The sequence below is a fragment of the Manacus candei genome, unplaced genomic scaffold, assembly GCF_025592945.1.
Source record: "Manacus candei isolate 608988 ecotype Guabito, Panama unplaced genomic scaffold, ASM2559294v1 h1tg000024l, whole genome shotgun sequence".
Taxonomy (NCBI): domain Eukaryota; kingdom Metazoa; phylum Chordata; class Aves; order Passeriformes; family Pipridae; genus Manacus; species Manacus candei.
The window spans coordinates 1645040-1659876 of NW_026138072.1; the positions used below are offsets into that span (position 1 = coordinate 1645040).

Below are 14837 nucleotides of genomic sequence, written 5' to 3' on the forward strand. Positions count from 1 at the left end.
AGAGCAACCATTGCTCTCATATTTAACAGCTGATGATGAGTTGTGAGAGCCCTCTATACAAACAGCTCTCAAGGAACAGTAGAAACATAACAACAGTCTAAACCAAGTGCAAAACAAATAGCTTAGGCTTTTTTATAACCTTCACCAAATCTTTGAAATATAGATTATGGAGTCTGTCTGTTGCACTATACTACATTAACTAAAGCCATCACACATTTCTCAGTTCTAGTTGTGATTGTAGGGAGTGGGCCAAGGACTGATTATAAAAATACCTTTATCATCCTCTTTTGGCTATAAAATTTTCATCTTTTAAGATGACACCCTGCAAGCTTTCAGTGTTAGGAACTAGAAATTATTAACTTCTGGGAAAATTATTAAAATGTGTGGTGGGAAAGGACAATGCCAACATAGAGCTTGAACAGGCCTCTTGCCAAAGGCCTTGAGAGCTGTGCAAAACTTTGTTTCTTGTGTGTCTTTTATGTCACTGTTTATTGAAGAGGCTTTCTCAGACCTTATTTCTTTTTCTGTGTGTGTTTTTGTTCTTGGGGTTTTTATGTTCTTTTTTTTCTATTTAACTAGCTATTTTGAAAGAAATAGCATTATCAGTTGAAAAAGAATGGATCTAGATGATAAAAAGCTGACAGATGATGCTACTAAAAGTTAAAAAGCATTAGGGCTTCTCTAACCTTTGCTAAGAGCTAAGGATAACTTTACCAGCATACTGGATGGAGAAGGAGTAAACACTGTCCTCCTGGGTATGCCAAGGAAACCACAGCTGCATCTGGGTCTTTTCTGAGTGTACCAACAGCTGAGCTACAGATTAACAGATTAGTGCACTTGAGAGGAGAATAAGACAGCAATTAATCTTATTCAAGTACTTTGAAAAGACACCTTGTATCTTCAAGTCTTCATCTAGGGGTTTTTTTTTGCTGTGATACAAGATCTATTCATGATGGACAGTCTGTTAAAGCAGTCACAGACAATGATTAGTGCTAGTGTGAGCCAAAATGTAGTTACTCAGTTTCCATTTTGAAAGGTTTACATTGTATAGGTAGCTTTAATGTAATTCTAACTGACAGGAAAAATTAATTCAGTAATTAAGTACCTCTCCGGAGCAAATGAACCTATAGGTATTCCCAAAACATATGGTTCAAATCAGTGCTGATCAAGTCATAGTGTCTGCATTTGCCTCATGTACTAGCACTTCTAATCAACCGCAATGAGGCTCAGTGCCCACTCTGTACAACTTTTCCTGATAGGTATCTTCAATAGATACCCAAAAGCAGCTGAGAGCTGTCAAGAATGACTGATGAACATTACTGGCTCCTTGCATTTTTAGGGACTTTGTGTTAAATTCTCTAGCTGCAGACCTTAGGCATTAAGGAAATTTGGAGACAACGGTTCCTCTAGATTTGAGTCAGGCAGGCTTCAATGCCCATATTGATAGGAGATGCTACTCAGTCAATTTCTGTCTTTGGATTTAATTTTCCTTCCCACAATGCTACAAAGGCAAGTGGTATTTCCAGCACTTTAAGAAGCCAGGATTCTCAGTCCACTAGTTTATACTACTGCTGAGACCTCTCTAGCCACTGAAGACGTCTTTGGGATTTTAAGTGAGGCTGACTTGTGAGGCTTCTTTCCGTAGGAGTAGTGACAATGGTAGTCACAACTATTTTGTTAAGAAAAATTGTAGCCTGTGTAAAGGGGTTCAATTCTACTTAGGAAAGATCCTTTCTGATTTCAGTAACATAAATGAATATAGACAGAGAGAGTGTAAAAATAAGCAGAAATATAGGAATGGCTTCTGCTATTACTTTGCTTTTTACCTCTGGAAAGGAAGAGAGATGGTACTTACCAATCAGTTAAGGGTATCTCCTCACAGCTGAATGAAGGTGCTGTTACAGTATTGTGCTGGTTTATCTGTGCCAGATAGTTTAAATTAAAAACAAAGCATTGCATACCCAGTGGCACACATTCTCCTGTGCGCCAGTAACTTGAACTTAAGCTGTTCAGGGAACTGGGTTGTGCATTCTCTTCAAGCTATAGCCCATTAAGTTGCTTGCTAACTGTGTAAAAGTAATAGCACTAGTTAGCTGCAAATGTTCTTAATTTCCTTTGGGAATGGGATAACAACATATCTGAGATTTGAATGTCCTTGTGGAGGGACTGCAACTCAGCTACATCTAGCAGGCTCTGTTTTGCTTCTTGTTTAACTAAATTAATTTGTTAGGCAGACAATTTGTCAAAATTAGCTATTGTTTCTTGGGTATTTGTGACTGTGCAGGAGGAGATGTACTTGAAAGTACAGTTCCTCTTTAATTAAACTGAAGGATTAAAATTATTTACTCTGATCTATCTCTTTCCCCCAGATCAGCACAACTACAGTCCTCAAAATCATAGGGCATCATGTCCCTTACTTCAAGACACTCCACTGAAATCCTCCACATGGACCAAGTAGAAGTAGAAGGTACAGGAAAAGGCTTTGCTGCTTGCTTGCGGCATGTCACTATGGTGTGGAACAAGAATCGCCATTTAGTAATAACTGCTTTTGACTTGCTGCAGTCTTTATCTTGCTTCAGAAATGCGCGAAGAACATTCACAGGATAGATGTCTAAAACAATTGAAATGGGGAAAGAGAAAGAAGAGGAAAACTGGAAAAGGCCATAGATTATGTACATAAATGGGAATTTTAAAGGCAACAGGAGAAACTACTGAGTTAAATAAAAAAAAAAAAAAAGAAAAATTATGTAAGGTAACATATTTGAGTAGCAAACATTATGCTGTTGGAAGTGTTACTCTAAGTTTTTGCTATGTAAGTGATACCTTCTGCAAGAACAAGATTGTAAGAGATGGTTTTACAACTTCTTAATTTTATCTGAAGCAAAAGATGTTTTGAAACCAAATTGGCTTTCTGGACTTGGAGAGATATTGGTTATCTGCTTGGAAACCATCCACAACACCTATAAAGATGACATTTTTAGCTTGTGGTCTCAAATATGGGTTCTTTCACCCAGTGTGCAAGAAACCAATTCATACGCAGAGTTGGGATATTTGTTTGTTTCATCTCTGTGCAGAGATGGGTGCTAGGTCCACAAAAGTAGCACACATTTAGTATGACAGGTGCTCATTTTTATACACTTTTAACAATAAAAAATTGACATTTCCCATATATGTAACAACCTAAGGCTGTAGTCCTTGGGTTTGCACTCTCTCATTTCATCTCTGTTTGATACACTTATTTTATGGCACATGCTCCATAAGGAAGAGGCTTATGTGAGTAAGAGGTGAGTCTGTGGGTGGTATTTTACTATGTTAATGACTAACACTAGCACAAAGTTCAATCAAAGTTATTCTTTAGTTTTATCAACAGTTTGGTTGTTTCTTTTTTTTCACAGAATTAGGGAATAACTTCTTTTATTTATCCCATACTGTACTTTCGAAAATTTTTAACCCTCTTATGATACTTTATTTCAACAAGTATTACTCTACCTCATGCCCTCATAATGCAGCATTTCCTCCTTGCAAACATGGAGATGTCCTCCAGGTACAGTAGCCAAGGAAGATTATTTTTATGCATAAATTTCTGACTCCATTATAAACTGTGCAGCTACTAGAGATCCTGGAGTTTGTTCCAAAAAACCCAGCACATCTGTTGCATAGAGCCTACAGGTGAGGACTAGTCATGGGCAGGTCCTGTCAGATGCTGAGTGCCCTTGCCTTGCAGATCACAGCACCCATCAACTGGCGCTGGGTTATGTGGGAGAAGAGCTGTGGCCCCACTTCAGGTTACTACTTTCCTGCCTGTGAAAATCTCCACTAGAATTCCCTTGTGTCACTAGTGCAAAATAATTCCCTTTTCAAGTTCAGAGGTGTCTGCCACTCTGTAGGCAAATCCATGCAAACTTTGGAAAAGGCTAAGAAATCTCTGAGTATGAGTTGCTGTCCATTTATGTAAAATATCCCCAGCACCATCACAGCAGAGAAGGGGTTTTTTTGAATTTCTAAAAAATTTCCTAAAAACTGTGAGACTCTGCATTTAACTGTATTTTTTGTAGTGCCTTGTTCTACACCTGGGTCCTCTTATTTGAGCATCTCTCGATTATGGCTGTCATGTGCCTGCATAGAGCTGCATTGCTCAGGAAAGTCTCTAGGGAAATGGTGGGCTGAAAACTGGCTTCTTAGGCATATTGGCTGTTTACAGATTGTTTGGTTCATGTATTAGTTCTGTGGAATACAAGGAGCAAAGCTTTAATCTGTCTTCTGAAAATTACTGGGGCTCAGTGGATGAAACTGAGCAGGGCCTTCACTTACTAGTCACAGTCTGAGAAGCAGAAGTTTGGTGTAGCCTGGATCCAGCCTTTGATAGAGTGAATTAGAGTAATTCACCTCAAAAGTGATCATACCCGGGTCATTGTGACCATTGCTTATCTAGGGAGAGGGGGTGACTCTTGCTCAGCTGGAGGTGATAAAAGGCCTTCTTCCAGGCTTACTACAAATATCCTTAGGGATTAACTTGATGTACTTTGCTAGATGCTGTATGGAGGATAAGGCCTGTTGTTCAGCTACTTCTTCAAAGGATTTCTACTCCTTAATCAGCACTAACTCAGTCATACTGGCTCCTCTTGTGATCTGCCTTGGAGGCATGCTGATGCCCTGAGGGACATCACTGGTCATGAGCAGAATTTTAGTGTTTACTGGCAGTAGCCATAGGTCCTGTTGAATTCCATTATTGAAAAGCCTGAAGCAATCCTGGTTGTGCTCCCCCTGGGAACGGTCTTTTGGTCTTTGTGCAGTGACAGTATCTGCCTACATGACAGTTGCACTTTAAAAATCTGGGTTATGTTCCCAGGCAAGCTGTTGGTCATCTGCAGGAGCCTCTGAGAAGATAGTCACAGCCAGCCGCAAATTGGTGTTCCCCTGAGGAAAGGAGGGGAACTAAGGCTATTAAGGCCTGACTCACTACTCTTGCGGCTTCTCTTCCTACTGACACAGACTGTGACAAACCACTAGTAAATCCAGTAATGCAGGCTGTAAGATAAATTTGCATGCTGTCAGGGGTGAGTGGACTTTCTCACAGCTCCTGTAAAGCATATTCTTCCATAAGTGCTTGTCACTCCCCATTCATCTGTCAGTCCCCTGATAGCTGTTCTCCTTGGTCAGCTTGTGGAGAGCCAGAGGGAGTCCAGTGTCTATCCAAACCGTTGTTATACTGCTACTGTTGCAATGTGTATTGTGTTCATTGCTATCAGTCTCTATCACAGCATGTTGTTTTTCAGCATGTGTTTGCTGGACAGCCATTTCCTCTGCTCAGAGAGGAACCATTTTCTGTCCTTAATCAAAGCCCTAGGAATGAAAACAGCCAGCTCTGTCATGTACCACTTCTCCTTTCCCCATAGAGGGCTTGGGAGTGCAGAGCCAGAGGTGGCTTACCTCATTTCTAAGCAGTAACAGCTTTATTAGCCAGCCTTAGCAGTTGGACAAAGAAGAGAGTGTAGACACAGGCTTAATCATAGAAGTTGAGCTATTTTTGTAACAAAATTGGGTTGCTAAAAGTTTGCACAAGAAAGAATTCATAACCTCATGCAGCAAACCAACATAATAAGGGGAATGCCTTTTGATTAAATAAATCAAATATAAATACATTTAACAAATCAATCAGTGTATTTTGAAGAAATGCTGTCTATTCTTTTTGAGAGCACAGGATTCATTCATCTTCCTCTAGGTACTAACAATGAACTGAAGATAAAAAACAAATCTGATAATTTTAACACAGTGTATTGATTTGTGCAGTTCCAGTATGCTTGGAAAAGGAGCATTGTTTTATTCTGCATGCACATGCTTCCTACAGCAGGCAGCAGAAACGTGCTAAGTGTGTAGTGTGATTTTCCAACAGGAAAATCTCCTGGGGTTCTAAAAACAGGCTTTTGCATTTTGCAGATGTGGAAAAAATAACAAGGGCCAATTTTCACCTTAAAACTGATGGGAGGAGAAGAGGAGGAAATCAGACAGAATGTTTTCCATTTGATGCTATAGTCAGGTGCAAATATATACTTTAAGTAGTGTTTTTCCAGTTAAGTTCCACTAAAACTATATGGAATCTCTCTGTATGGAAGTTAATGCATGTTCTGTAAGAATCATTGTGGAAAACAATTGGAATGGCAGATGTGTACATATGACAAACAAACTGTTATGTTTTTTACATTCTTCCTGTAGTTCCACTTACTTTATTTTGTAGAGAAGACCAGTTGGTTTTAACTCTCCATAATAGCTAACAGCATTGCTCCTCCCGGTCAACAGAAGCTAATGGATACAAAAGAACCTGTTGTAAGGATGATTAAGAAATAGAAAAGTTAACGCAGATACTCTAGTGTCTATTAAAAGCATATATTTTAAGCATCTTGAACGACTCCAAGTATGTTCAGTAGGACGTATGTGTCAACCTACAAAATGGTCTGGCTGGACTCCTGTGGAACTCATTTAAAGGACAGTTTGTTTTTTTCAACTGATTCCTTTGTAAAATACTCTCTGGTTAGAAATCTTTGATAAATATTAGTTAAACATAAACCCTAAGTTGTGACAGTCTTTTGTATTTGCTCAGTTCTTGAGACAGAGGCATAAATGGGCATTTTCACCATTATAACTCAAGAAATGGGTTGTCTTTCTCTAGTATGGTTGAATGAATGCATCTTTTGCATGTGTTAGTGGATTATATTAGCTTAAAAAGAAAGAAGTGTACAAGTGCATTGGTTATTTTTATCCCACTCAGAGTCTGATTGTTCTTAATAACACTGAGATTGTAGAGATGTCTTTGGAATGATGATCAAAGTACTTTGGCATTGTGGTTGTTTTCTAAACCAGAAAAAGGAAAGTGGAAAAAAAACTATGTGGGACTGAGAAAGATTTGTAAAATGTAGAAAAGGATGACTCCTTCTAGAAAGAAAGAAACTCTACCAGTTGTTCTTGATGAGGTTGTTCTCTGCTCAGAGATTTTATGTAAGTGTGCATTTATGCTTGGCCAGGTAGGAACATGGCAAACCACCAAAAAAACAAAGCAAGGTTCTTTGGGAGCAAAACCCTTCAAACTTTATGAAGCTGACGGTATTGTACTGAATGCCATTTCTTGGTCTGAGTAAACTTTCTGCACGGAATAAGAATTTTTCTTATTTCAATTCTTTTGTGTACTAACTTTTTTCTTTTTTGGTTGACAATATAGTTTTGAAGTGGGCTCTTCAGTGATTTTTGAAGTACTTCTCAAAAGACTGATAAGGTAGAATAATTAATTAGTCACAGTGGCTCTTGACATTTCAAGATAAGTTTGGCCTGCTTAACAAGGATGACATGATGGAGGGACTATAGACTTGATTAAAGAAAGACTTAGGTCTATCAGGGATGAATAGGTCATTTTGGTGATTATGTAAATGTTGCAGAAGTTCTGGGTGAGTAGGATGGTATATCAGAGTGATACCTTCTCCCAGAAATCTGGGGTGGGGGTAGAGGGAAAGCAAAGAAAGATGTCAGCTGCATAAAATGAATGACTTCTCCTGAAGAACTGTTGTATACTTGAACCAAGTATATTAGCTGAACGATATAAGTTTAATTGCAGCTACTTAAATGGATGCTCAGTATAAGGTAGACTTCCCTCTGCAAGGGAAAGGAAAATACAGATGAAGTCCTAGTTAACTGAGCTTTTAGGGTAATTTCCTCCCTCCCTACTTTCCTGTAAAGTCATGGAACTGGTCTTTGAAAAGCGCCTGCAGAATGCCGCAGTTCTGCTCAGTCTTTGCAAATACTCCTATTTCCCTCATGCAGTTCACCCTGACCTAATGAGCCAAACAGAACCCTCTATCACTGCACCAGCAGTGCTGCTCCCTCAGCCTGCCTGGGGACAGACAATGTGTTCTGCCATGAGATAGCAGAGACTGAGGCATTCATATCTTTTCATGAGGCCTCTCCATGAGGCTGGAGGAAAGCTGTACACCTGCTTCGACACTCTGTGATCCAGTTCTTTTCCTAGCCACCATCCTTCTTCCCTCCACAGAGGCAGGCATTGCATATTTTATCTGGTAAAGCAGACTACTGCAGTGACCAATTTCCTCCCTAAAGTAATTTCTTTTCAAGAAAACTAAGGCAAATCAGCAGAGTCTGTGAAGAAGTGTTGAATTAAACCATGTTATACTGCCATGGAAGCTCCCATCCAGGTGTGACATAACTAGATTGCAGCAGCTTTCTCCTACTCTTCGGAAGGATAATTTACTGTGATTGAAGAACATCAACGCAGGTGTGAATGCGAGTCCTTATACAGGGTGAAGGGTTAATGAATTTAATTTATACTCTGCACTGATGTATTCCTGCAGTCCTGGTGTGGCAAATCCTCACTAAATGCCACCAAGAAGTCAGGTTGAGTTTTTTGATTATTGTTTTTGGTAGTGAGGCATTTTTAAAAGATAAACAAGAATCCCCGTGTCACCTGTTCAATTTGGATGCCTTTGTCGAGCACTCAAAACTGAGCTGCATCTCAGTTTTCACCTTTAGTCCCTTTTCCCACTTCAAATTGTTTGACAGGTGTCTGGGAGTAAGGCAGTTCTGAGCTGGCACAGAGACTTTTTTGACATGAAAGCACACATTTCAAATGCAAAAGCTTTCTGTGACCTTCTCATCTGAGTCATTTTACTGTTTTACCGAGCTGCTGTTACCTATCATGTCATAGGTTGCCTCTTCACTTGAGTCCAGTCCCCAGCAGACTAATGGAGCTGTGGTGGTGTGCAGATCGCAGGCATGCAGTGCACCCTTTTTGTGTGACTAATTATTCCCTATTATGGTGACTTGAGCCACCAAACAAGAGGTTTTTCATCTTTTTTGTTTGTTTGTTTGTTTTTATTTTTTGTGTTTGTTTTTTTGTTTGGTTGGTTGCTTTTTGGTTTTTTGTGGTTTTTGTTTGTTTTTTTGTGTTTGTCTGGTTTGGTTTGGGGTTTTATGTTTTTTGGTTTGTTTGTTTGTTGGTGTTGGTTTTGGTTTGGGTTGGGTTTTTTGTTTGTTTTTGTTTTCTTTTTTTTGGGGGGGAGCTTTCTTTTTCTTCCTGTGTCCCAGACCTGTAGGACTAGAAATTAAACCAACATAATCCACATAAGGTAGCTAAGTAAAGACAGTCTGCTGGCAGAAGGATCAATGTTGCTGTGCAAGGTATCCAGCTTTCCTGGGAAGCATTTAGGCATTCACAGATTCAAAACCCCTGCAGAAAACCCAGTGGTACAGTAAGTGCCTCAGGATCCCCTTTAGTGCCTGCTTTATTTGATAAAAGGTTTGTTTACATGGTTTAATATCTGCAATTAATCTACATTTTTGCTTAACTGCTACTTTAATTTGCATTACAATTGTTCTTTGAGATTGGTAACTGAATACATTTTCTTCAAGTATTACTACTCTTCATGCTTTGTTTTATGTCCACATTTCATGGGTCCCTGTGCAAAAATATTTTTTTTTTATTGGGCTCAGCAGGTATTCCTGTGACTAGTCTGACCAGCTGTTTCCTTCTCTTTTTTTTGTGTTCACAGATCAAATTTATCTCACAGAAACAAATGCTGCCAAGTGATTGATATTAATAATGCATTGAAAGCTGCAGCCTACATCTGATGTTTTCTTCTACTCTTGAGGAAAAGAATTATTGTAAACCTTTGAATGTTCCTTTCGGTCCTCCAGTCAGAGTAATCTTGAGGGCTTTTGAGGTACTCAAGGAAGGCTTACAGGAATGTAAGTGGGCTTTTCTGAAAGAAAAAAACATCCTACCTTTTCATTTTGTTCTAAAGGAGTGTCTCCTACTGCGGAGGAATGAAAGGTCTGGAATTACATCCTACCTAGTAAATTAAAACTGGATACCACTTTCAGTTAAATTACCCATCATTATGCAGGATTGTTTCCTCTTATGTCTTTTATTGTTCTTTTTTCCCTGGCTCATGCTTAAAGCAGTCAAAATATGGAGGTTTTTCATCTCCTCCTCAGAGTGGAGGTCAGCGAGGCTCTGAACATACTTGGCTGCTCTCTAAATTTCATTCCCCCTTTGAACACCTCTATCATTGAGGCAACCAAATCTAAGCTCATCTGTTGTGGTCCCAGACTCTTTGGCACTGAGGTCCTGCAGTCTGGGACCAGGAGTGGGGTGTCTGTGCTCCCTGTTGCTGCAAGGGATGTTGATGAGTAGTGGTGCTCACTCAGCTTGGAGCTGCACAAAGACAGCAAGTAGGACATAGCATGCATGGGAATTTAAAATCCTATCCATCTCTGTTGGACCCAGCTTTACTTGACATGAGAAATAAATAATCTGGTTTTATTATGAGCAAATGAATTTAGTGGAAAACAGAAGGGACTGGGGTTTTCTTTTCTCGTTTAAGTCCAAGGGTTTTTTTAGGCGTATCGTGAAAGCTGTAAGGTCGAGGGTCCTGTCCTGGCACCAGGGAACCTTCGCAGCCAGGAATACGGAAAAGTATAAAAATAAAAATGTACCCTCTGCCACATGGTTACTCATTGTGTGCAGAGAGACCCCCCTGTACAACGTATGGGGGGGTATGTCACAAATCAATCAAGAGGGAGGGTAACACCCCCCTGAGTCTGAGAAATTACCTTTTAAGGTAAAAAACCTGGCAATCAATGAATATGTAACACCTTATGTAACCAGGAGAACACGAAAGGCGTGTTTTTCAAACAGTTGGTGTGCCTCTAGGTCCATGTGACTTGGGATTGCACCCAGCGCTGCAATAAAAAACTTCTTGCTGCATTTTTCCTGGTCCTGCAGGTATTTTTTGCTGTTTGCTTAAATTTAAAGCAAGGATTTTCCCTACACTCAATGACCTAACAGCTTGCACAGCAAATGAAGGGCCAATGCATTTGTCCTAGAATCTTTTCGAAGTGTCATAATTTTTTTTGGTAACACATGAGTGGCACAGTTAGTTTAAACAGGAGATGCTCAGGATACCTTCACCCTCAATCATACTAGACCAAACCTGCTGATGCTCTCTCCTGGCAGCTGGAAGATACAGCCGTCAACTGGTGTCAAGAATTGTGCTCTTTGCCCCGTGGAAATGTTGTGGTAAGAGGCAATACTTCCCCAAATTGCATAATATCTTTTTTCCATTCTCTCTGGCAGCACACCCATTCTTAAGCCACCATGGTCACTCTCAAGGAGTTACTCTGAAAGATTTAGAGTTACTTCCGTTTCAACATGTGTTTCTCAATATGCATTTTTTTCAAACAAGATCTTACTGTGTTTTCTGGTTTAGTTTCTGTCTTTTCTTAATTAATTTTCTATTCATTCCCTGTCACTGAATTGATAGTTGTGATGAATGCTTGTATAACAGAACCACAGATTCAACTAGGTTGGAAAAGACCTCTGAGATCATCAAGTCCAACTTTTGACCTAGCAACAGCTGTGCATGTTTCTTGTTCAGCCTCTGAGGCAAATGTTAGACCAGGTTCTGGGTCTCACGTGCCTCTGCTACATCTTTATCTGTAGGTTCTCATGGGACAAATGCACCTACATAGGCAATTATCTTGGGTTTGCATTTCTTTTTTCAATTTGCAATCCACTGCTCACTTCTGAATCTGTGTTTGTGTAGAACATTTTGTAATTTCTGACACAAGAAGAATCAAAATCTAAATGAGATCTGTTATGGCCAATGGAAGTCTGTTCTAGAAGGCTGTGTGCAGGGTAGCAGTTAGTTGGCTTTAAGGGCACTAGGTGCTTCAGTAGACTAACACTTTCACACCTGACCTTGCAGGTTCACCCTGTGGAAACTGATAAGGCATTGGAATCCACATCAGGGAATTGAATGGACCATTTGCTGACTTTATAAATCAGACATCAGAAACTCAGAAATGTCTACATCTGCATTCTGGAGAGACTTGCAGAAGTACATGCTTCACACAGAAGAGAAAATTCTAACCAGTGACTGAAAGTCAGCAAACTCCTTTGAAGTTCAAATAAATCTTAGTGTTCAATTCATTACACTTTGTGTATATATGGGCTGGTGTTCGACTAGTACACTGGTCTTGAGTGTTATTTATTGTTTTTTTAAGTAATGGAACACCAACCAAAAGAAATTTGATACTACAGGTTTAGTGGAATTATTACTTTCCTGTTTTTGTGGTGTCTAGCACACCTACAACTACTGCAAACAGTTTCTCCTATATCCATTGACTGAAACCTGCTGTTGCGTTTCTCTACAGGTTTAACTAGAGATCCCTCATGGGTTCTCATAGGAAAGTTTCAGAAACAGTCTGAATGTTTCCCATACCTTGTTCTATACTTTCTAGTACATTCCCCCTAGAAATGATGCCATTTGTGTTTGTGGGTGTGATGGTTTTGTTCTTGTTGTTTTGATTTTGCTTTATGCTGCACGCGCATATTACGGAATGGGCAACGGAAAGGTGAGAGTGATAGGTGTAAATGGTGGGTGGCATCCTTGGGCTGGGCACCAAACACTGTCATGATAGATTAGCAGAAAGATGAAGTAAAACAAGCTGATGCGCTGATGGAAGAAGAGATTGGTGTTGAGACTGGAGCTTGTGGAGAGAATAATATGTAAGTTAGAGAGATAAGAAAAGGAAAGGAGATTCTGCACAGATGAAAAGTCTGTAAGGGTTAGTTTGGGTGTAGAAGACTGAACAGGAAGGAGGATCAAGACAGCTCAGAGAAAATGAAATTCTAATATTTGGAGGAGATGGTTTGGGAAGAGCGAATTAATTTTGGCATGGTGGAGAATAGACGAATATATGTGATGATATATTTGCACTGTCAAATGACAAGAGTTCTTCAAGTCTAGGAACACCAGCCAAATTCTATTACTGGGGAGTTATGTGAAAGTACTGTTCTGCCAAGAAGTATTCTGTTAGTTCCTCACTGTGTCCTGCTGCTATGATAAAGAAATGTGATTTTTGCACATAATTGTTCAATAGAGTGTGCATCGTATTGCAAACAACACAATTTTTGGTGATCCCAAAATAGTTTGTTGGAGGGAGATAGACTTCATAGGAAAATGTTGTGAATTCCATAGGTAGAGGGAAGAGAAAAGTAACTTTCAGACCATGATTTGGTAAGCACTGTTCAGTGCTTACCACAGTCCCCTCTGCAGAGAAAGACTCCATAAGGCCAGTGCTCTTCTCAAGTCACTTTGAGGATGTAAGTGGCTTGTGAACCTTGTGCTGGGTCTTTGCACACAGGTATAATCGAGCCTTAAGGCATAGCTTTTGTCGGAGTGAAGCGTGAATGTTAAAGCTCGGTTTTGACACAAGGGTGTGGTCTGCCTTCCCATCTAAGCCACCAGGGTAGCCAGGAAGCTAGAGTTTCCAGTGAATATTTGTGTGGAGTTTATCCCTTTAGCCAGGCCTTTGCTTACTTAATGAGATCATTTCTGTAGCAAGACAAGGATGCTTCACTTCTCAGTCTCCAAATTTAGACTGATGTGAGTTAAGTATCAATCCAATGGATGTCATTTATTCTCCTGTGAATTAATAGAAAGGGTAGGCTTATTAAATCATCTTCGGGAAGGCAAAATATAATGAGAATGCTCAGTTTCTTTTTTACACTAACATTGCCATAAGGTGGATTATACAAATCATTGCAAAAAATATTGGATAATAAGATGACAGATTTTTCTATCTGATGCCCATTACTATCTCTGCTCAAAGATACTCTGAGGCATTCCAGAGGAGATTGCCTGAAAACAGAAGACTGGATCTGATAAGCAAGATCTTGACTATAAAATATATTAGGACTCATTGCTTTCAATAATACTCCTTTAGAAAATGTTGGCCACATTAACAGCAACAAAAGCAGGACCTTGAAAATGGCCCAGGCTGAAAACTTAAGCTCAAGAAGGAACAACTCATGTGCGTTGTGCTTACACTGTGTGGTGTTGCTTTTCTCTTTACACCTGAGGCAAGGTATGAGTACAGTCCCTCATCAAAACAGTGAAACTATTATATTCAAACACATAGGTAGGGGAAGTTGAGATGGCCTAGCACTGGATGGCATAGGATGTGATTTTTATAGTTTGAAAACACTTTGGGAGATATTGTACTAATCGAGTTATGTTACCTGTGAGCAGCTTGGCTCTTTTCAGTAGGCTTATTCAATTGTGTAGCAAATGCATGGAAGGACCTGCTCTGTTTCAGCTGCACTGGTTGATCTCTTCACCATAGAAACCCCCAAATACACCAAAGTGGCAACACATGATTCTGTACTGGTATAGCTGGAAAAACATATCTGGACCTAATTCCCACTGTCTTTGCAGGATTCTTGAATCATTCCAGTCAGTGTAGGGACACCTAAGCATTCATGGGGAATTGATCCTGAGAAAACACAAAGTGTTTTTTCTTAAAAAAAAATTATATTAAGTATTGGTTTTATCATCATGGCTGGGCTTCGCAAACAAAGATTTGGGAAGGCTCTAACCATATTTGCTACAGGCACGCTGGTGGCTTATGAGGCCAATACGAGACAGACACATCTGATTGCAAAAGGCACAGCAGAAAGACTCCTTAGATGGTATATTCTGCAATACACGATTCTTTCTGTGTTGCCTTTTTTCCTCAAGAGTGATCCTGCGTGTGTTCTCGAAGGAGACAGCAACGTTATAGATGGTGTGTCTCCAGACCTCCCGATTGGAGGTCAGAGTAGACCAGTTATGTTGATCAATATGGCCAAGGCTGAGATGTTGTTTCAGGGAGTCCTTGTATCTCCTCTTTGGGGCTCCTCTCTTGCGGCAGCCGGTGGCAAGTTCACCATAAAGCAAGATCTTAGGGAGGCGGTGGTCCTTCATCCTTGAGACGTGCCCTGCCCAATGCAG

At 39.9% G+C, this 14837-nt stretch overlaps 1 long non-coding RNA gene across 1 annotated transcript in view; it reads left to right on the forward strand.

The window, feature by feature from the left end:
- Window positions 1–11981, forward strand: part of LOC127471496 (uncharacterized) — a 39453-nt gene extending 27472 nt beyond the window's left edge. The window contains exons 2-4 of the long non-coding RNA XR_007904673.1: window positions 9552–9747; window positions 11018–11080; window positions 11769–11981. This is a non-coding gene — a long non-coding RNA (uncharacterized LOC127471496). The remainder of the gene's footprint in view (window positions 1–9551; window positions 9748–11017; window positions 11081–11768) is intronic.
- Window positions 11982–14837: the final 2856 nt, after the last annotated feature.